The sequence below is a fragment of the Bos indicus genome, chromosome 1 (genome assembly GCF_029378745.1).
Source record: "Bos indicus isolate NIAB-ARS_2022 breed Sahiwal x Tharparkar chromosome 1, NIAB-ARS_B.indTharparkar_mat_pri_1.0, whole genome shotgun sequence".
Lineage (NCBI taxonomy): Eukaryota > Metazoa > Chordata > Mammalia > Artiodactyla > Bovidae > Bos > Bos indicus.
Window position 1 is genome coordinate 75,094,338 of NC_091760.1, and position 18,296 is coordinate 75,112,633.

The 18,296-nt window shown below is 40.9% G+C and overlaps 1 non-coding gene across 1 annotated transcript; it reads left to right on the top strand.

Moving 5' to 3' along the window:
- Positions 1–9,369: 9,369 nt before the first annotated feature.
- On the top strand, positions 9,370–9,476 carry LOC139185392 (U6 spliceosomal RNA). Its single transcript, XR_011569028.1, has one exon. It is a non-coding gene; the product is annotated as a U6 spliceosomal RNA (small nuclear RNA).
- The last annotated feature ends 8,820 nt before the right edge of the window (positions 9,477–18,296 follow it).

The following is an 18,296-nucleotide window of genomic DNA, read 5'->3' on the forward strand; positions in this document are numbered from 1 at the left end:
CTTTCCCAAGGCAGTGGTTATCTCTATTGGCTGGCACATCTAGTTTTTCTCTAAGCCCACAGCTTCTGAAACACTTGACACATTTGTTCTGAACTTGTGGTGACCTACCTATTCCAAGTTTCATTATTGTAGCAGCCGAGATTAAAATGGTCAAAGCAATGAAGTCACTCTCGTCATTCTTTGAAGATTTAAAAGAAATAGGACGGCACTCTCAGACATTAGGGGAGTCAGAACCTGGGGACTGGGAATCTGCAAGCAGATGATCACACTTCCATCTAGGTACAGATTTTTAGAAAAGAAAATAGGGGCTGATTCTTGAAGAGCTCCAGGCTCCTTTTTCTAAGCCTCTTCATCCACCCTGCCATGCTCCTCCTTTTCACTTTTCTCTCCTGTGAAAATCTTTCTTTAGAACTCAATTAGGAGGCAGGAAAGATGGGTTCAAATCCAGTTCTGCCACTTGATAGCCCTGTGGATTTTAGTACGTCTGTTCTCTCTGCTGAGGGTCAACTTTTTAATCTGCTACAGTCCCTTTATTGATTATCATGATCTTTATGAATTAGTATGTGAGAGTCTTGAATTAGATGCAATGCTTTGTTTACCTCTGTGCCCCCAACAAAGGCCCATAGTGGAATTTTTCATAGAAAGGTGCTCTCTTCTTGTTAGTATATTGAAAGTGAAAGTCACTCAGTCATGTCCGAGTCTTTGCAACTCCATGAACTATACAGTCCATGGAATTCTCCAGGCCAGAATACTGAAGTGGGTAGGCTTTCCCTTCTCCAGGGGATCTTCCCAACCCAGGAATTGAACCGGGGTCTCCTGTATTGCAGGCAGATTCTTAACCAGCTGAGCCACAAGGGAAGCCCAAGAGTACTGGAGTGGGTAGTCTATCACTTCTCTAGAGGATCTTCCCAACCCAGGAATTGAATGAGGGTCTCCTGCATTGCAGGCAGATTCTTTACTAACTGAACTATCAGGAAGCCCTGTTTATAAATCTTTCCTTGACCCTGAGGGTGATCTCTATTATTCTAAGTTTTACCAGGTGGATTAGTTTCTGGGAGCTGCTGTGACAAATTGCCACACACTTGTTGGCTTAAAACAACAGAAATGTATTCTCTCATGGGCTAGGGGCTAGAAGTCCAAAATCAAGGTGTTCACAGAGCACTGTTCTCTAAAAGGTTTAGTGAAGCCTCCTTCCTTGCCTTCTCCTAGCTACTAATGGTTGCTAGCAGGCCTCAGTGTTCTTTGGCATGCAACAACATCATCTTAACTTCTGTGTCCATCGTTACATGGCCTTCTTCCCTGTGGGTCTGTCTTTTCATGTCTCCAAATCTCTCTTGTCCTTGCAAGGGCAGCAGTCATTGGATTTAGGGCCCCGCCTAATCCAGTATGACCTCATTGTAACTTGATTATATCTGCAAAGACCTTATTCCAAATAAGGTCACAATTATGGTTTCCATGTGGATGTGACTTTTGGAGAAGCACTATTAAACCCAGCATCCCAGGACATCTCTGTATCCTTACTCCTCCCATCCCATAGTTTTGGACTTGTCTCCTTGCTTCCTCATGAAGAATCCTTCTTTGGAATGACCCCACTCACTGGAGTCATGATAATCATATTCATTGTTCTCCTTCATAATAGCCTGTCCCTTCTTCTCTCCATGTTTCACTGGAGCTTGCTGTCAGACTAACGTCATGGAAAGGACAGTTTAGTTATCTTCATTTCCTTGCTCAAAATCTTTCTGATGGTTTCCTTTACCTATAGCTCAGGAGCTGCACTTCTTCAGGAGGGCATTCACAGACTTTACCACCCGATGCCAGCTCTCCTGTCTAGTCATAACATCACAACTCTCCCCCACGCACAACACAGATTGTCTTTTAGCTCTGTTATCTACCCTTTTCCTCATCATCATGCCTTCCTCTCCATCTGAAAGCTGTTTTCTTGATCACAAGATGGATTATTCCCATCACTCTTGAAAAGCTACCTCTTCTCCAACCAATATCCCCACCTCACACCTAGTCAGCATCCTGCTCCAAACCCCCATACTATTTTGTACTTCAGTTGACATTTCATCCTTACATTATTTGTCATCATGCTATTTCTCTTTTGATTAAAACATGAGCTCTTAAGAGCAGGAACTCTTCCTTATTCCCTCCGTTTCTGGTTCTTAGGAGATGGTACATTTTGAAGAGATGAAGGAAAGATTCTACAGTAATAATTTTCAGAAGCTGCTTTAGGGGGTTGTGTAAATATTCTGTATTTAATTGATAGTCAAGCTGATAAAAAATAAAAATGCTAATTTTACTCCTAATTTCAGATTTTCATATTTATAAAAATAGCTTACTTCTTTATACTAAGCAAAAGTAGCACATTTGATCTTACCATGTAAACATACATTAATAAAGTGTGTTTCTACTTTCCAAGTAGGTTCTGGGTAAGTTTTTTGCATTTAAAAAATTATGAAAACCACTATAGCAGTGGGGTTATGTATCACCTTTGGGAGATGAGGTACTTGCATTTCCTCTTGCTAAGCCACTTCAGTCGTGTCCGACTCTGTGCAAGCCCATAGACGGCAGCCCACCAGGCTCCGCTGTCCCTGGGATTCTCCAGGCGAGAACACTGGAGTGGGTTGCCGTTTCCTTCTCCAATGCATGAAAGTAAAAAGTGAAAGTGAAGTTGCTCAGTTGTATCCGACTCTTCACGACCCCATGGACTGCAGCCCACCAGGCTCCTCCATCCATGGGATTTTCCAGGCAAGAGTACTGGAGTAGGGTGCCATTGCCTTCTCCTCTTAGATACTCTTATTCCCAGGAGCCTTGATGATGGCTGAGATTTTTTTTAATCCTGTGTGTGGAATTAAAGGGGAGGGATGCTATAAGGCCAGAGCAGAAAGGTAGTAGACTTTGGAGTCACAAAGACCATGACCAGTCTGCCATTTATTAACTGTGTGAGTCGGGGAAACTACTTAATATCCTCAAACCTGGTTTTTTTGTCCCCCCACCCCAACCTCTTTAACATAGAAATGAGCTCTAACTCATAGGGTTGTTGAGAGGATTAAATAATAGACCTAAAATGAATAACATATGAGACACGTAATAAATGACATCTACCTTAATTATAAAGGTTAGTTCTGGTGAGAGTTATCCTTTTTTCCCCTTGCCTGGTGAAATGCAGCTGTAATTCCAACAGCTGCTGAGAGAGTAGATGAGAAGGGCCTTAACCTCTAAATTGCCCCAAGGGAGAGTTGGCTAATGAAAAGCCACAGGAGTGAATTATCTGCTGACTACACTCTTTTGCTGAGGTACAAAATTACTTTTGTATAGATATCCAGTTTGCTAATTATCTTTTAAAAATCAAACGAGAGCTCCTTCTAAAGTCCTGGTACTGACCAAGAAAATGTATGAAAGGAAAACTATCAGATTTTGCCCAGGTATCAAGAAACACTCATTTTGAAATAAAATAAGGACTTGAATACTTAACATTTGGTCTGATTATGGAGTAGATCAAATATTTTCTTGATGTGGTCCCCTTCTTTAAGATTTGAGTGGAGAAAAATTGAGAGATGACTCTGAGAAATGGAAAAACCACATTCTGAATTAATTTGGATCTTAAAAGGAAACCAGAGTGATTTCTTCTCTTCCTAGCTGGGTTTCAAATGATTTTTTTCTCCTTTCATGAGGCTGCCCTTTGCTACTCTTCTATTGGCATCAACGCATGTGGTTGTAGGAGCCAAGAGTCTGTGTAAGCACGCTCTGCTCTTTTCTGTAAAGATTTGACTCATTGGCCCCAGGCTCTTACTCACACAGCTGGCAATATTCACATGCCTATGGACTTTCACTTTTCTTTCCCATTTGATCTTTTTGCTTGTTTGTTTTAATTTTTATTGGAGTATAGTTGCTTTACAATGTTGTATTAGTTTCTACTGTACAGCAAAGTAAATCATATATATATATATATATATATATATACACACACCCATATATAGGTATGTGTATATATAAACATCTATTTCTGCTTTATTGACTATGCCAAAGCTTTTGACTATGTGGATCATAATAAACTGGAAAATTCTGAAAGAGATGGGAATACCAGACCACCTGATCTGCCTCTTGAGAAATTTGTATGCAGGTTAGGAGGAAACAGTTAGAACTGGACATGGAACAACAGACCGGTTCCAAATAGGAAAAGGAGTACGTCAAGGCTGTATATTGTCACCCTGCTTATTTAACTTCTATGCAGAGTACATCATGAGAAACGCTGGACTGGAAGAAAAACAAGCTGGAATCAAGATTGCTGGGAGAAATATCAATAACCTCAGATATGCAGATGACACCACCCTTATGGCAGAAAGTGAAGAGGAACTACAAAGCCTCTTGATGAAGGTGAAAGTGGAGAGTGAAAAAGTTGGCTTGAAGCTCAACATTCAGAAAACAAAGATCGTGGCATCTGGTCCCATCACTTCATGGCAAATAGATGGGGAAACAGTGGAAACAGTGTCAGACTATTTTTCTGGGCTCCAAAATCACTGCAGATGGTGATTGCTGCCATGAAATTAAAAGATGCTTACTCCTTGGGAGGAAAGTTATGACCAACCTAGATAGCATATTCAAAAGCAGAGACATTACTTTGCCAACAAAGGTTCGTCTAGTCAAGGCTATGGTTTTTCTGGTGGTCATGTACGGATGTGAGAGTTGGACTGTGAAGAAGGCTGAGCGCCGAAGAATTGATGCTTTTGAAGTGTGGTGTTGGAGAAGACTCTTGAGCGTCCCTTGAACTGCAAGGAGATCCAAGCAGTCCATTCTGAAGGAGATCAGCCCTGGGATTTCTTTGGAAGGAATGATGCTAAAGCTGAAACTCCAGTACTTTGGCCACCTCATGCGAAGAGTTGACTCATTGGAAAAGAGTCTGATGCTGAGAGGGATTGGGGGCAGGAGGAGAAGGGGAGGACAGAGGATGAGATGGCTGGATGGCACAAATGACTCGATGGACATGAGTCTCAGTGAACTCCGGGAGTTGGTGATGGACAGGGAGGCCTACCGTGCTGCGATTCATGGGGTCACAAAGAGTCAGACATGACTGATCTGATATATATATATATATATATATATATATATATATATATATATATATGTATCACCTGTTGTTTGTATTTCCTTCCCATTTAGGTCACCACAGAGCACTGAGTAGAGTTCCCTGTGCTATACAATAGGTTCTCATTAGTTATCTGTTTTACACATAGTAGTGTATATATGTCAACCCCAATCTCCCAATTTATCATAACCCCTCCTCATTCTCCCTTGCTGTCCATATGTTTATTCTCTATGTCTATGCCTCTAGAAGAATGGATAAAGAAGATGTAGTATATACAATGAAATATTACTTAGCCATAAAAAGGAAATAGATTGGGCTTTTTGTAGAGATGTAGATGGACCTAGAGACTGTTATACAGAGTGAAGTAACTCAGAAAGAGAAAACAACTATTATATAGTGATGCATTTATGTGGAACCTGAAAAGATTGGTGAACTTTCACTTTTATGACCAGAGTGTCTGGTCAAAGCATCCATACCCTTATAGGGCTTTTGAGGAACGCTCCTGCTCCTTGGGCTTCCCTGGTGGCTCAGACGGTAAAATGTCTGCCTGCAATGCGGGAGACCCGGATTCGATCCCTGGGTTGGGAAGATACTCTGGAGAAGGAAATGGCAACCCACTCCAGTATTCTTGCCGGAAAATCTCATGGATGGAGCCTGGTAGGCTACAGTCCATGGGGTCGCAAAGAGTCGGACACAACTGAGCGACTTCACTTTCCTTCCTCTTGCTACATGTATCTTTCTAACAGTAAGTCCTCAGACCCAGGATCTTTTTTATCTTCATTGCCTTCAGTTCAGTTCAGTCGCTCAGTTGTGTCCGACTCTCTGTGAGCCCATGGGCTACAGTACACCAGGCTTCCCTGTCCATCACCAACTTCTGAAGCTTGCTCAAACTCATGTCCATCGAGTCGGTGATGCCATCAAACCATCTCATCCTCTGTTGTCCCCTTCTCCTCCCACCTTCACTCTTTCCCAACATCAGGGTCTTTTCAAATGAGTCAGTTCTTTGTATCAGGTGGCCAAAGTATTAGAGTTTCAGCTTCAGCATCAGTCCTTCCAATGAATATTTAGAACTGATTTCCTTTAGGATGGACAGGTTGAATCTCCTTGCTGTCCAAGGGACTACTCTCAAGAGTCTTCTCCAACACCACAGTTCAAAAGTATCAGTTCTTCAGCACTCAGCTTTCTTTATAGTCCAACTCTCACGTCTATACATGACTACTGGAAAAACTGTAACTTTGACTAGATAGACCTTTGTTGGCAAAGTAATGCTCTGCTTTTTAATATTCTGTCTAGGTTGGACATAACTTTCCTTCCAAGGAGTAAGCGTCTTTTAATTTCATGGCTGCATTCACCATCTGCAGTGATTTTGGAGCCCCCAGAAATAAAGTCTGTCACTGTTTCCATTGTTTCCCCACCTATTTGCCAAGAAGTGATGGGACTGGATGCCGTGATCTTAGTTTTCTGAATGTTGAATTTTAAGCCAACTTTTTCACTCTCCTCTTTCACCTTCATTGCTTTAGACCTCACAGAACTTAACCTACTATTTCTCCCTGTCTAAAAGTTCCCACCGCTTCCCAGTCTATCCCTTGGACAAGACAGCAAAGCTCTAATTTTAAATGTTTTACAACTAAGGAGACTAGGGAACGGATATTAGCGAACAGAAATTAAATGGGAAAAATGGAAAGTTTCTGGCATCTTACAAAATAAGTAGAGCCACTGTCCAGAGTTAGTGTTGGTTTCTAACCTTTTGCTTTCTATCCTCTGCTTTCACTATTCCAGTAAATCACAATCCAGTTTCCACCCCAGGAAATTCCCCTAGCACGCGCACACACCCCCACACCCACACAGCCAACCACCCACCCACCCACACACACACACACACACACACACACACACACAAAGGAGTCAAGACAAAATAGATGTTCTTGCCTGTTATGAATATACCTTCTGTCTCTGAAAACTCCAGATGGAGAGTCTCTAAATTTTCCTAGAAATGGTTGACACAGGGCGTACTCAGCACTGTGAAGGTGACAAGACTAAAATAATTTGGGGATCAGATTATCTGGAGGGAGTTTATTCTGCTCATTCTTAAACCTAGATCTCTAACTATTCTACAAACCCCATCACCAAGTTGACTTTGAATCCAGCCAGTCCAGTTCTCCCTCGTGGCTCTTACCCTGCCTAGCTTAGCATCTCTGAGATGTTTGTTGCTTTTCTTCCACCTTCAAACTGCCAGAGGATACTCAAATTACTGGCCAAACATGGTTTACCTTCCTGGTCCACAAATTCTACTCAATGGTAAGAAATTTAAAATTCTATCCTTATACTGAAATAAACACATGTATGTTGTGAATAGAAAGTGAAATTTTTATATTTAACTTTATGCAATTGCCAATATTCAACCATTTAGGCCTATAAAAATAGCAACTGCATATGGTTTAATCTCACACATTTTAAAAGTAACAGAAATTTTTTTTCGTTGGGCTTTATCCTCATGCCCAGGAATAATACTTCTCTCTCCATTGACATTAGGAATATTTCATATAAAAGCTTGAAATGCAGCATTTTTCACAGTGTAATCTATTCAGTGATTTTTGGAATATTCAGTAATGGTGGGAAAAATCGGTGCTAACTCAGACATGGCTATCTGTCAAATGAATCAGCATTGGATTCTGAGAGCAAACAGGAAGTACTGATAATAGCTTTCACTTTCTGAATTCTCTGAAAAGCATCAGCTTCTTTAGTGTCCTTCCATCTCTAACCCTACACCAACATTTTCCTCTTTTCTCTTTCAGGGATCTTGTTCATATGGACCTGTTCAGCTTCTCTCTTTTTTCCCCATTACCCAGAGCCTAAGAATTGATGAAACATTCATAAACACACATCACATCCAATGTGTCTCCAGGTGAATCACTCTCTACACTTTCTCCTGTGAATGAGGCAAACAGAATTTTCTTAGAGGACTCGGAGGAGCAGCTGTGCTAGAGAAAATAAAATGTCATTATTAAAAGTTGGTGGGGCAGGCTGGAGGGCCTCTAGAAAATCTTCACATACTATTAAATTCTGCTTGTTATTAGCATTAAAGTTTTAGTCACGTGATCATAATCCATTACTCCCTGCAACCTCTTACTTTTTTTCCATGTGTAAAATGTAAGTATTTAACTAAATGAGATAAGCTTCTAGGTTTGACATTCCAAGATTGTACAATTTAAGAGCATTCACAACTGGTAGTAGGGCTAAAACAATGTCAAAATACATCAGTTGGGCTCACCATTTACAGAGGACATCAGTTGCTGTCTTTGGGGTGGGGTCAGTACATTCTTTTTTATATTCTATTGCATATTTGCCTTATGTGTTTAGGTTTCAAGTTGTTTGGCAAAGATTATTAATCCATGATATTTAATAAATGCAAGAGCAAGGAAAGTATTGCAAGTGCTAATGAGAAGAGGTATGTGATAATTATGTAAATGAGGCATGGTATATTTAAAATTTTTAAGTGGCATAATTCACGGGACTGCAGGAAATTTTCTCAAAACAAAGAGCTATTCACAAAGCAGGTGCAAGGATCTCTCTCTACCTGGGCAATCAGCAAGAATCATTAAGAGCGACAAAAAGTGACTGAGGAACCAAAATACCACCTGAGTGTATGACTTAGCTTTAGCGGCATGTGTTCATTCAGAACAGAGAAGTCCATGAGTTTGTTAAAGAATTTAAAGGGGAAGCAGGGTAACCCTGCTAGTGAGATCTGTCACAGGCTGTGAATAGTGTATGAAGAGGAGTGTAGGCACAGCCACTACTAAAAGATTCCCCATACTTAGAGGAATGGATAAGGAGGGAGGTGGCCTGACTCTGTCTATCAGATTAGATCTGAAGAATTATGGACAGAGGTTCATGACATTGTACAGGAGGTGGTGATCAAGACCATCCCCAAGGGAAAAAAAAATGCAAAAAGGCAAAATGGTTGTCTGAGGAGGCCTTACAAACAGCTATGAAAACAAGAGAAGCCAAAGGCAAAGGAGATAAGGAAAGATATACCCATTTGAATGCAGAATTCCAAAGAATAGCAAGGAGAGATAAGAAAGCCTTCCTCAGTGATCAATGCAAAGAAACAGAGGAAAACAATAGAATGGGAAAGACTAGAGATCTCTTCAAGAAAATTAGAGATACCAAGGGAACTTTTCATGCAAAGATGGGCTCAACAAAGGACAGAAATGGTATGGACCTAACAGAAGCAGAAGATATTAAGAAGAGGTGGCAAGAATACACAGAAGAACTATACAGTGCTCGCTTCGGCAGCACATATACTAAAATTGGAACGATACAGAGAAGATTAACATGGCCCCTGCACAAGGATGACACGCAAATTCGTGAAGTGTTCCATATTTAAAAAAAAAAAAAGAAGAAGAAGAACTATACAAAAAAGATCTTCATGACCCAGATAATCACGATGGTGTGATCACTCACCTAGAGCCAGATATCCTGGAATGTGAAATCAAGTAGGCCTTAGAAAGCATCACTACGAACAAAGCTAGGGGAGGTGATAGAATTCCAGTTGAACTATTTCAAATCCTAAAAGATGATGTTGTGAAAGTGCTGCACTCAATATGTCAACAAATTTGGACTACTCAGCAGTGGCCACAGGACTGGAAAAGGTCAGTTTTCATTCCAATCCCAAAGAAAGGCGATGCCAAAGAATGCTCAAACTATCGCACGATTGCATTCATGTCACATGCTAGTAAAGTAATGCTCAAAATTCTCCAAGCCAGGCTTCAACAGTATGTGAACTGTGAACTTCCAGATGTTTAAGCTGAATTTAGAAAAGGCAGAGGAACCAGAGATCAAATTGCCAACATCCATTGGATCATGGAAAAAGCAAGAGAATTCCAGAAAAACATCTATTTCTGCTTTATTGACTATGCCAAAGCCTTTGACTGTGTGGATCACAACAAACTATGGAAAATTCTTCAAGAGATGGGAATACCAGACTACCTGACCTGCCTCCTGAGAAATCTGTATGCAGGTCAAGAAGCAACAGTTAGAACTGGACGTGGAACTACAGACTGGTTCCAAATCAGGAAAGGAGTACATCAAGGCTGTATATTGCCACTCTGCTTATTTAACTTGTATGCACAGTACATCATGAGAAACGTTGGACTGGATGAAGCACAAGCTGGAATCAAGATTGCCGGGATAAATATCAATAACCTCAGATACACAGATGACACCACCCTTATGGCAGAAAGTGGAGAAGAACTAAAGAGCCTCTTGATGACAGTGAAAGAGGAGAGTGAAAAAGTTAGTTTAAAACTCAACATTCAGAAAACTAAGATCATGGTATCTGGTTCCATCACTTCATGGAAATAGGTGGAGAAACAGTGGAAACAGTGACAGACTTTATTTTGGGGGGCTCTAAAATCACTGCAGATGGTGACTGTAGCCATGAAATTAAAAGCCACTTGCTTCTTGGAAGAAAAGTTATGTCCAACCTAGATAGCATATTAAAAAGCAGAGACATTACTTTGCCAACAAAGGTCCGTCTAGTCAAGGCTACGGTTTTTCCAGTAGTCATGTATGGATGTGAGAGTTGGACTACAAAGAAAGCTGAGAGCCAGAGAATTGATGCTTTTGAACTGTGGTGTTGGAGAAGACTCTTGCAAGTCCCTTGGACTGCAAGGAGAGCCAACCAGTCCATCCTAAAGGAAATCAGTCCTGAATATTCATTGGAAGGACTGATGCTGAAGCTGAAACTCCAATACTTTGGCCACCTGGTACAAATAACTGACTCATTTGAAAAGACCCTGATGCTGGGAAAGATTGAAGGTGGGAGGAGAAGGGGTTGACAGAGGATGAAATGGTTGGATGGCATTAGACTCAATGGACATGAGTTTGAGCAAGCTGTGGGAGTTGGTGATGGACAGGGAGGCCTGGCGTGCTGCAGTTCATGGAGTTGCAAAGAGTCAGACACAACTGAGTGACTGAACAGACTGGCCTGACCACAGATTTCCAGCATGTGAAATAAACTGGTTATTTTGGGGAACAACGTTGGAGGAAAAGTGTATCTGTAAGAAGAAGCGAATACTTGTTTTTAAATTTTGAAGATCACTCTCATGATTGTATGTGGTGGAAATGAGGTTGTGGATGATAAGATTAAACCCTTCTGTACTTGTTAAGGTCAGATGACTTAACACATAAATGTATATTTTGCATTCATGTACAAATTCAATGTAGGTAATGCTTGTCAGATGACATCCTGGCAGATAGCCAGGAACTCTGTGTCTCATGACAAAGCTCTCCTTTAGATCCTAGAGACAAGCTTCTCCATTCACCTCACAGATAGAGGAAGAGGTTCTAGAGAAGGCATGCCCATCTCTTAACCATCCCTCCCATTAGAGACATGCCTTTCTCACACTTCTCATTGATAAGAACTAACCAGATGCCTCCCCTCCAGATGCACAGGAGAAAAAGCAGGAAATACAATTCCAGGCTGGGCATCCCTTCCTAACGACAACCCTTCACTATGAAGGAGTCTTTGAGGGTCAATTATCCAGCTTTGCTACATCTCTGATTCAGTTTTGGGCAAAAGGATTTACAACTAACTTTCAGAACTCAATCTATCTGCATGTGGAGAAATAGGAAACTTCTGTGGTAGGTACTCAAAAGCAAGAGCTATGACTCACAGCACTGAGTGCCTATAAAATGAATAAAAGTAATTTTTAAAGAAACAAACTACAGTTTATAGAAAAGAGAGGTGCTCTATTTCGGATTGCAAATGTGTTAAAGTCAAGCTTGGGCGATACATGTGTGTGTGTGTGTGTGTGCGTGTGTGCGCACATATACCGAGTATCTCTTCCTTTGAGAAGGGACCCCCCCCCCCGCCCCATTGTGTAAATATCTTACTCATTTATTGCACTTAAAGCAGTGGGGAGAAGGCCTGACCAGAGTCACTTCCCCTACCTCAGAGCTTGAGTGTGAACCAGTCCCCTCCAATTAAGCAACTTCATTCTTCTGGTCACAGTGAATTTTCAAAAAATGAGCCCATGACCTAAGTTGGACCAATCAGAGTGCACTCTGGTGCTTCTTCTCCAGAGGCTCTTTCTCTAGGCCATAATCTCTAAAACCATGTAAGCCTGAGAGCCATTTCTTTACACGCACACTCCCCATACGCAAACATATATATATATATATATATTTTTTAATATTCTTTTCCATTATGGTTTGTCATAGAATGTTTTTTTAATTGAAGGACAATTGATTTACAACATTGTGTTGGTTCCTGCTGTAGAACAACAGGAATCAGCTCTTAGAGCTGTGAATCAGCTCTAAGTATCATATATCCCCTCCCTGGTGAGCCTCTCTACCCTGCCCCCATCCCGCTCCTCTAGGTCATCATAGAGAGCCATTTTAATATTACATGGAGACTAAGAATAAAGCCAATCAAGAGAGGTGATGACATTATTTGGATGCCTGGACAAACATGACTCAAGTCTACTACTTGAATGTTCTAGTTATGTGACCAATACATTTCTCTACTTACACGTTTTTTCACCTGGCTTAGTTGATTTATTTCTGATAATAAAACTTTCAAAATTAAAAGTCTCCTAACTATGACACTTGGTTTGGATTTTTCATATCTTTTCATCATGTTACTATTCTAAAACCTTTAATGGGCTCATTAATTGCCCACAAGGCCAAATTAAGTCTCCTCTGCTTCATTTGCAGAATCTTGCACAAAAAGGGTTCACCTTCCTAATCCAAGAACATAAACCTTAGAATGCCCAAGCATCTCTCTCTCATTGACATCTGGTTTTAGTCAGATGTCTTAATCTGTGTCAACCCCTAAAATTCCACTTGATAGCACAGCTTCCACGGAAATTATTATTGCTTTGACATCAGGGACCATGTCTCACAGACAATGGTAGTCAGCCTCACCATACATACCCCTTACCACTTGCAGCACTTTCAATTCTTAATGTGGTACAGAACCCATAAAACGCTCAGCAAATATTTGCTGATCTACTTTTCAATAGTGATATTTATTTGGGAAGCAGAATTTAAAAGTTTGAACAGTCTACACTTTTTTTTCCTTCTGAGAGGGAGATCATTTTCTAAGTAGACAATTTGGGGAGGAAATGTACAGCTTGCAAAAGGTGCTGAATTGGCCAAAGCTTTCTTGGAGGTTAGCGTTAGGGTGACCTTTTTCTTTGTTTCATTTTTAACAGAGTTAAACCTCAGACAGCAATTCAGAGAGGGTTTCCCAGTAACTGATATAAGTGGTCTTCTCTTTTAAGTGTGAAGAAAGAAATCAAGTTCTTCACAAATGAGCTATCCTGAAGCTGTTAAATACCTGTTCTTCATTATTCCTAATGCATCATGGTGTATAGTATTTGTTGAATGAATAAGTGATAGCCTCCTTCCATTGGGTTCTTCTTCCCCCCACAAACTCAGATCACATTAATTCTTGAAAAATACTAGAAAAGTATAAAGTTAAGGTATAACAATTCCTCAAATTTTTAAGTATTTTTAGATGTTTTATTCACATTCCATCTTTATACATGTCCTCCATAAAAACACTATAACTAGGATGGAAGAATAGTACCTATTTTGCAGAGGAGAAAACTGAGGCTCAGAGGTCCTAAAGGTCATAGAGATAGTAATTAACAGACCCAAGGTATCAGGCCTACTGTGGCAGCCACATCACTTCCCACCCAGTACCCTGACCACTGAATCACCATGTGTTTTGGGAGGCAACCAGGAAGGTTGCCAGTGTGGTGGTCAAAACCCTAGAGCTAGACTGAAGTAGACACAGGTAAAAGTCTAGGTATGCTTCTGACTACCATGTGGACAAGTTATACCATCAGTTCAAACCTCAGTTTTCTACTTTGAAAAATGGGAATAATCCCACAATCTTTTGTGGAGATTGTGAGTCTTGAATTCAGATTTGAAGCTGAAACTCCAATACTTTGGCCACCTGATGTGAAGAACTGACTCATTGGAAAAGACTCCGATACTGGGAAAAATTGAAGGCAAGATTGAGATGGTTGGATGGCATTATTGACTCGATGGACATGAGTTTGTGCAAGCTCCAGTAGTTGGTGATGGACAAGGAAGCCTGGTGTGCTGTCGTTCATGGAGTCCCAAAGAGTCAGACACAACTGAATGACTGAACTGAACTGAACTAAGGCATGAATGACATGCTGTCTCAGACTCGATGTAAGCTTGGAAATCTCTGCTGCTGCTGCTGCCGCCGCCGCCAAGTCGCTTCAGTCGTGTCCCCATAGGTGGCAGCCCACCAGGCTCCCCCATCCCTGGGATTCTCCAGGCAAGAACACTGGAGTGGGTTGCCATTTCCTTCTCCAATGCATGAAAGTGAAAAGTGAAAGTGAAGCTGCTCAGTCGTGTCCGACCCTCAGCGACCCCATGCATGGACTGCAGCTTTAGTCAGCAGGTAAAAAGAATGGTTACCACGGGCCTGAAAACTGTAATTTGATCTCCAATTAGATGAAATGAACCAGTTGTGATAGATAGTAAAGAGTCTGCCCGCAATGCAGGAGACCTGGGTTTGATTCCTAGGTCAGGAAGATCCCCTGAGGAAGGGAATAGCTACTCACACCAGTATTCTTGCCTGGAGAATTCCATGGACAGAGGAGCCTGGTGGGCTACAGTCCATGGGGTCGCAAAGAGCTGGGCACAACTGAGTGACTAACACTAGATGAAACAGACTAGATACTGTGACTGTGTAATACACTGAGAGGGACGGCTACTGTGGGAAATGCTCCCTCTTTGGAGAACCTTAAGAAGAAATTTCTGGTATTCACCTACTCTTTCCATGAATTTATCATTGAAATATTAGTTCTCAAAGAATATGCAAAAGAATCTGTCTGAACAAACTCAGAGTAAAGTCCCTCAAGGAAGGCAATGGCAGGATTACAATCCACAGTTGAAGTGAATGGGTCCCCATCAAGGCCATGCCACCTGAAACTTCCTGTTCCCAAGGGAATTTCTTGCTAAAGCACTTGTGCACTCTCCACACAAGACCACTCTCTCATTTAATGATCAGCTACATCGGCAGCTTGTCCCACCCAGCTTTGTGTGCGCTCAAGCCCTGAAAAAAACAGATGCTTCTCCACTACTGTTATACCCTCTACCCACTCCGCAGATGGGAGCCTGACCCACCTGGAAGTGACTTTTGACTTTTCAAGCTCTTCTAGTTCCAATTGCAAGCAAGTGAGGGCTCTTCTTTCTACCTGCCTCAGACCTGCCGTTTGTACTTTTCTGAGCCCTGTCTCTACCCTAATGATTGTTTTTGAGGATGTTCACTTTTTTATTTTTTTCAGTGCCAAGCAGCATGCTAGATCTCCATTCCACAATCAAGGATTGAACCCATGCTCCCTGCAGTGGAAGCATGGAGTCCGAACCACTGGACCACCAGGGCAGTCCAGAGGATTCCACTCTTTTTAGGGGAGACTCTGCTCTCTATCTGAAGGAATGTGACCTTACCACATTCAGACCTTATCTGAAGGAATGTGAGGCTAGAATGAAAAACAATACCTTAAACCTATTATAGTAGATTAATACCCACTCTTGAAGGGGAAATTTTATTTAATAAAGACCATTAGTCGATGTGATTACCATTTATCTTCACCAAGGTGCTCCGTGTCTATCACTCCACACTTGCCCCTCTGAAATAAACACAGACAGCTTCCTAGACACACAGCTACCCAAGTTATTTCCCCACTGTGAAGGGTTGAACTCTGCCCTCCAAAATGTAACCCAACACTCTGTGAGTCTACAGTTTGCCTGTCCTATAGGGTTGTTGTGGCTATTGGCAATAAGATGAGGTTTTGCACAATAAGTCTGAAGTATTATGCAAATTTAAAATAATACAATTCTAAACCTTTAGACACTTGTAATTCTCCCCACCTTTGGAAATAATAGAACATCATCATGGGGCAAATGTCCAGCTATCCACTGAGAAAGTTGAACTTTGATTGCCCTTGAGTGGTCTACACATCTGTGAATATCCACTTCTTGGTGATGTCCATTCATTTAATTCCTTTGATCAATAACTTCATTTCTCCTCAGCCTCTCTTTTACTAGCCTCTTTGATAGATTTAATTAAAGTAATGTGCTTTATGGAGATATGAAACCAGACACTTGATGATATCACTTCCTGGTTGGGGTCCTCAGCTTCCCTTTCATAGAGTGGAAAGTAGGAGACGTAGAGGCAGAAGACAGGTCTACTTTGTTTCTGCTCAATCACCCGGGATATGAGTTGAGCAAAGACTTGCTCAGCGAGTGTCTGGAATCCTCTAATTCCAATAATTATCTTAATTTTTAAAAAAATGTTACATTAGCCCCGAAACCAGGTGCATTGTTTTGAGTGCCATAAAATCATCAGTTTGGGGGAACAAACCCATGGATGGTTGGGTCATTAGTAGAAAACATGAGTTCCTAGGTAAGCAAAAGGATGATTGACTGTAATGCAGGGATAGGGGAGGCTGTCAGTAGAGTAAGGCACAGGTCATGTTTGTTTCATAGTGACTCACTAGACCAACACCTATTCCTTGAAATGAGAGAGGGACTTGGGGCCTGGAAACATGATGGCTAATAGGAACTATAGTAAGTGGAACACACAAAGCACACAACCGTGAAATAACAGGAGTCCTGGTGAACTTGACTTTCTTGTGAACTCTGTGGCTCCTATATCTACCTTCTTTCTGCGTACCATTCCCTTGACCACGGCAATTTATTTATAGTACCAAACCAAGAAATGTTCTCAGTTGAGTGGCAAAAGTAATAGATTTTAATTTTATGATATATAAATCCCTAAACATCTCATATGGGGCACTGATACCTATATGCTCATTGAAAGCTATGCGTGTGTGCTCAGTCACTCAGTTGTGTACAACTCTTTGGGACCCCATGGACCATGGAATTCTCTGTCCATGGAATTCTCCAGGCAAGAATGCTGGAGTGGGTTGCCAACTGAAAACTAGGACCTAGTAAATTTTTTTATTTGTCAAAGAATGATACGACTTTTCCAAAGATAGCTAAATTGAAATAACAGAGAAAAAACATAGTGTCCTTTCTCAGGGATGGTAAAATTCGTTTTTGAAGAGTCAACAGTAGCTTCTGAAAGAAAATGGCATTGACTTGTATATGAATGGTTTTCTGTGTGACTTTGGAGAAGTCTCTTGACCTCTCTGTTTCATCTGCAAATGTTTTAATATCTTTGGAATGAATACTTGAACAAGCACTGAGTAATCACTAGCAAAATAAAAGAGGTTTTGATGAATGCTCTATATTTCCAGCCCGCCTGAGCCACTTCATGTTTCTATATACATCACACATTTTCCTGACTCTACACTTTCGGCATTTCTTCTAGTAGGAAGTAACCCTCCCGTTTTCCTTGTTCTAATTTTACCCATTCTCCAAGGACAAGGTCAACTGTCATTTGTGTTTTCAGCTTTTCCTGATTTCTTTACTTAAAAGCACTGTTTCTTTTTCCTTTGGGAAAGTTGGGGTTGATCTTTACTCGTTGTTTGCATCTCTTGCTCTTTACATCTCTATTGTGGATTTACAGAGCTTCATACTTTTATGTATTTTTTGAAGTAAATGACTTACACCTTTCCTTCAGAGAACAGGGGTTGTGCATGATTTACCTAGAACTTGGCATGTAATAAGCACTTAATAAATTTATAGAGAAGGTTTGTGATGGTTAGTGTTATGTGTCAAGTTGGCTGGGCCATAGTACCTAGTTTTTATCAAACACTTATAGCTATTGCTCAGAAAGTGTTTTGTAAAAATGGTTAATGTTTATAATCAACTGAATTTAAATAAAGGAGATTACACTCAATAATACAGGTGGGCTTTCTTGAATTAGCTGAATGGTCTAAAGAATAAAAATGATATTTTCTAGAAGAAATTTTGCCTCAAGACTGCAGGATCAACTTTTGCTTGAGCTTCCAGCCTGCCCTATAGACTTAAGACTTGCCTGCTCTACAGATTTGGGGTTTGTCAGCCCTCACAATCATATAAGCCAATTGAAATAAATCTCTTATGTACATATTGGTTCTGTTTCTCTAGAAAGCCCTGGCTAATATAGATGGAGAGGTTTCTTGTAGCACAATATATACAGTTTATCATTTAAATTAAGTGACTTAGAACAAGAATCTCATCAATATCTGTATAGACAATTATCCTCCAA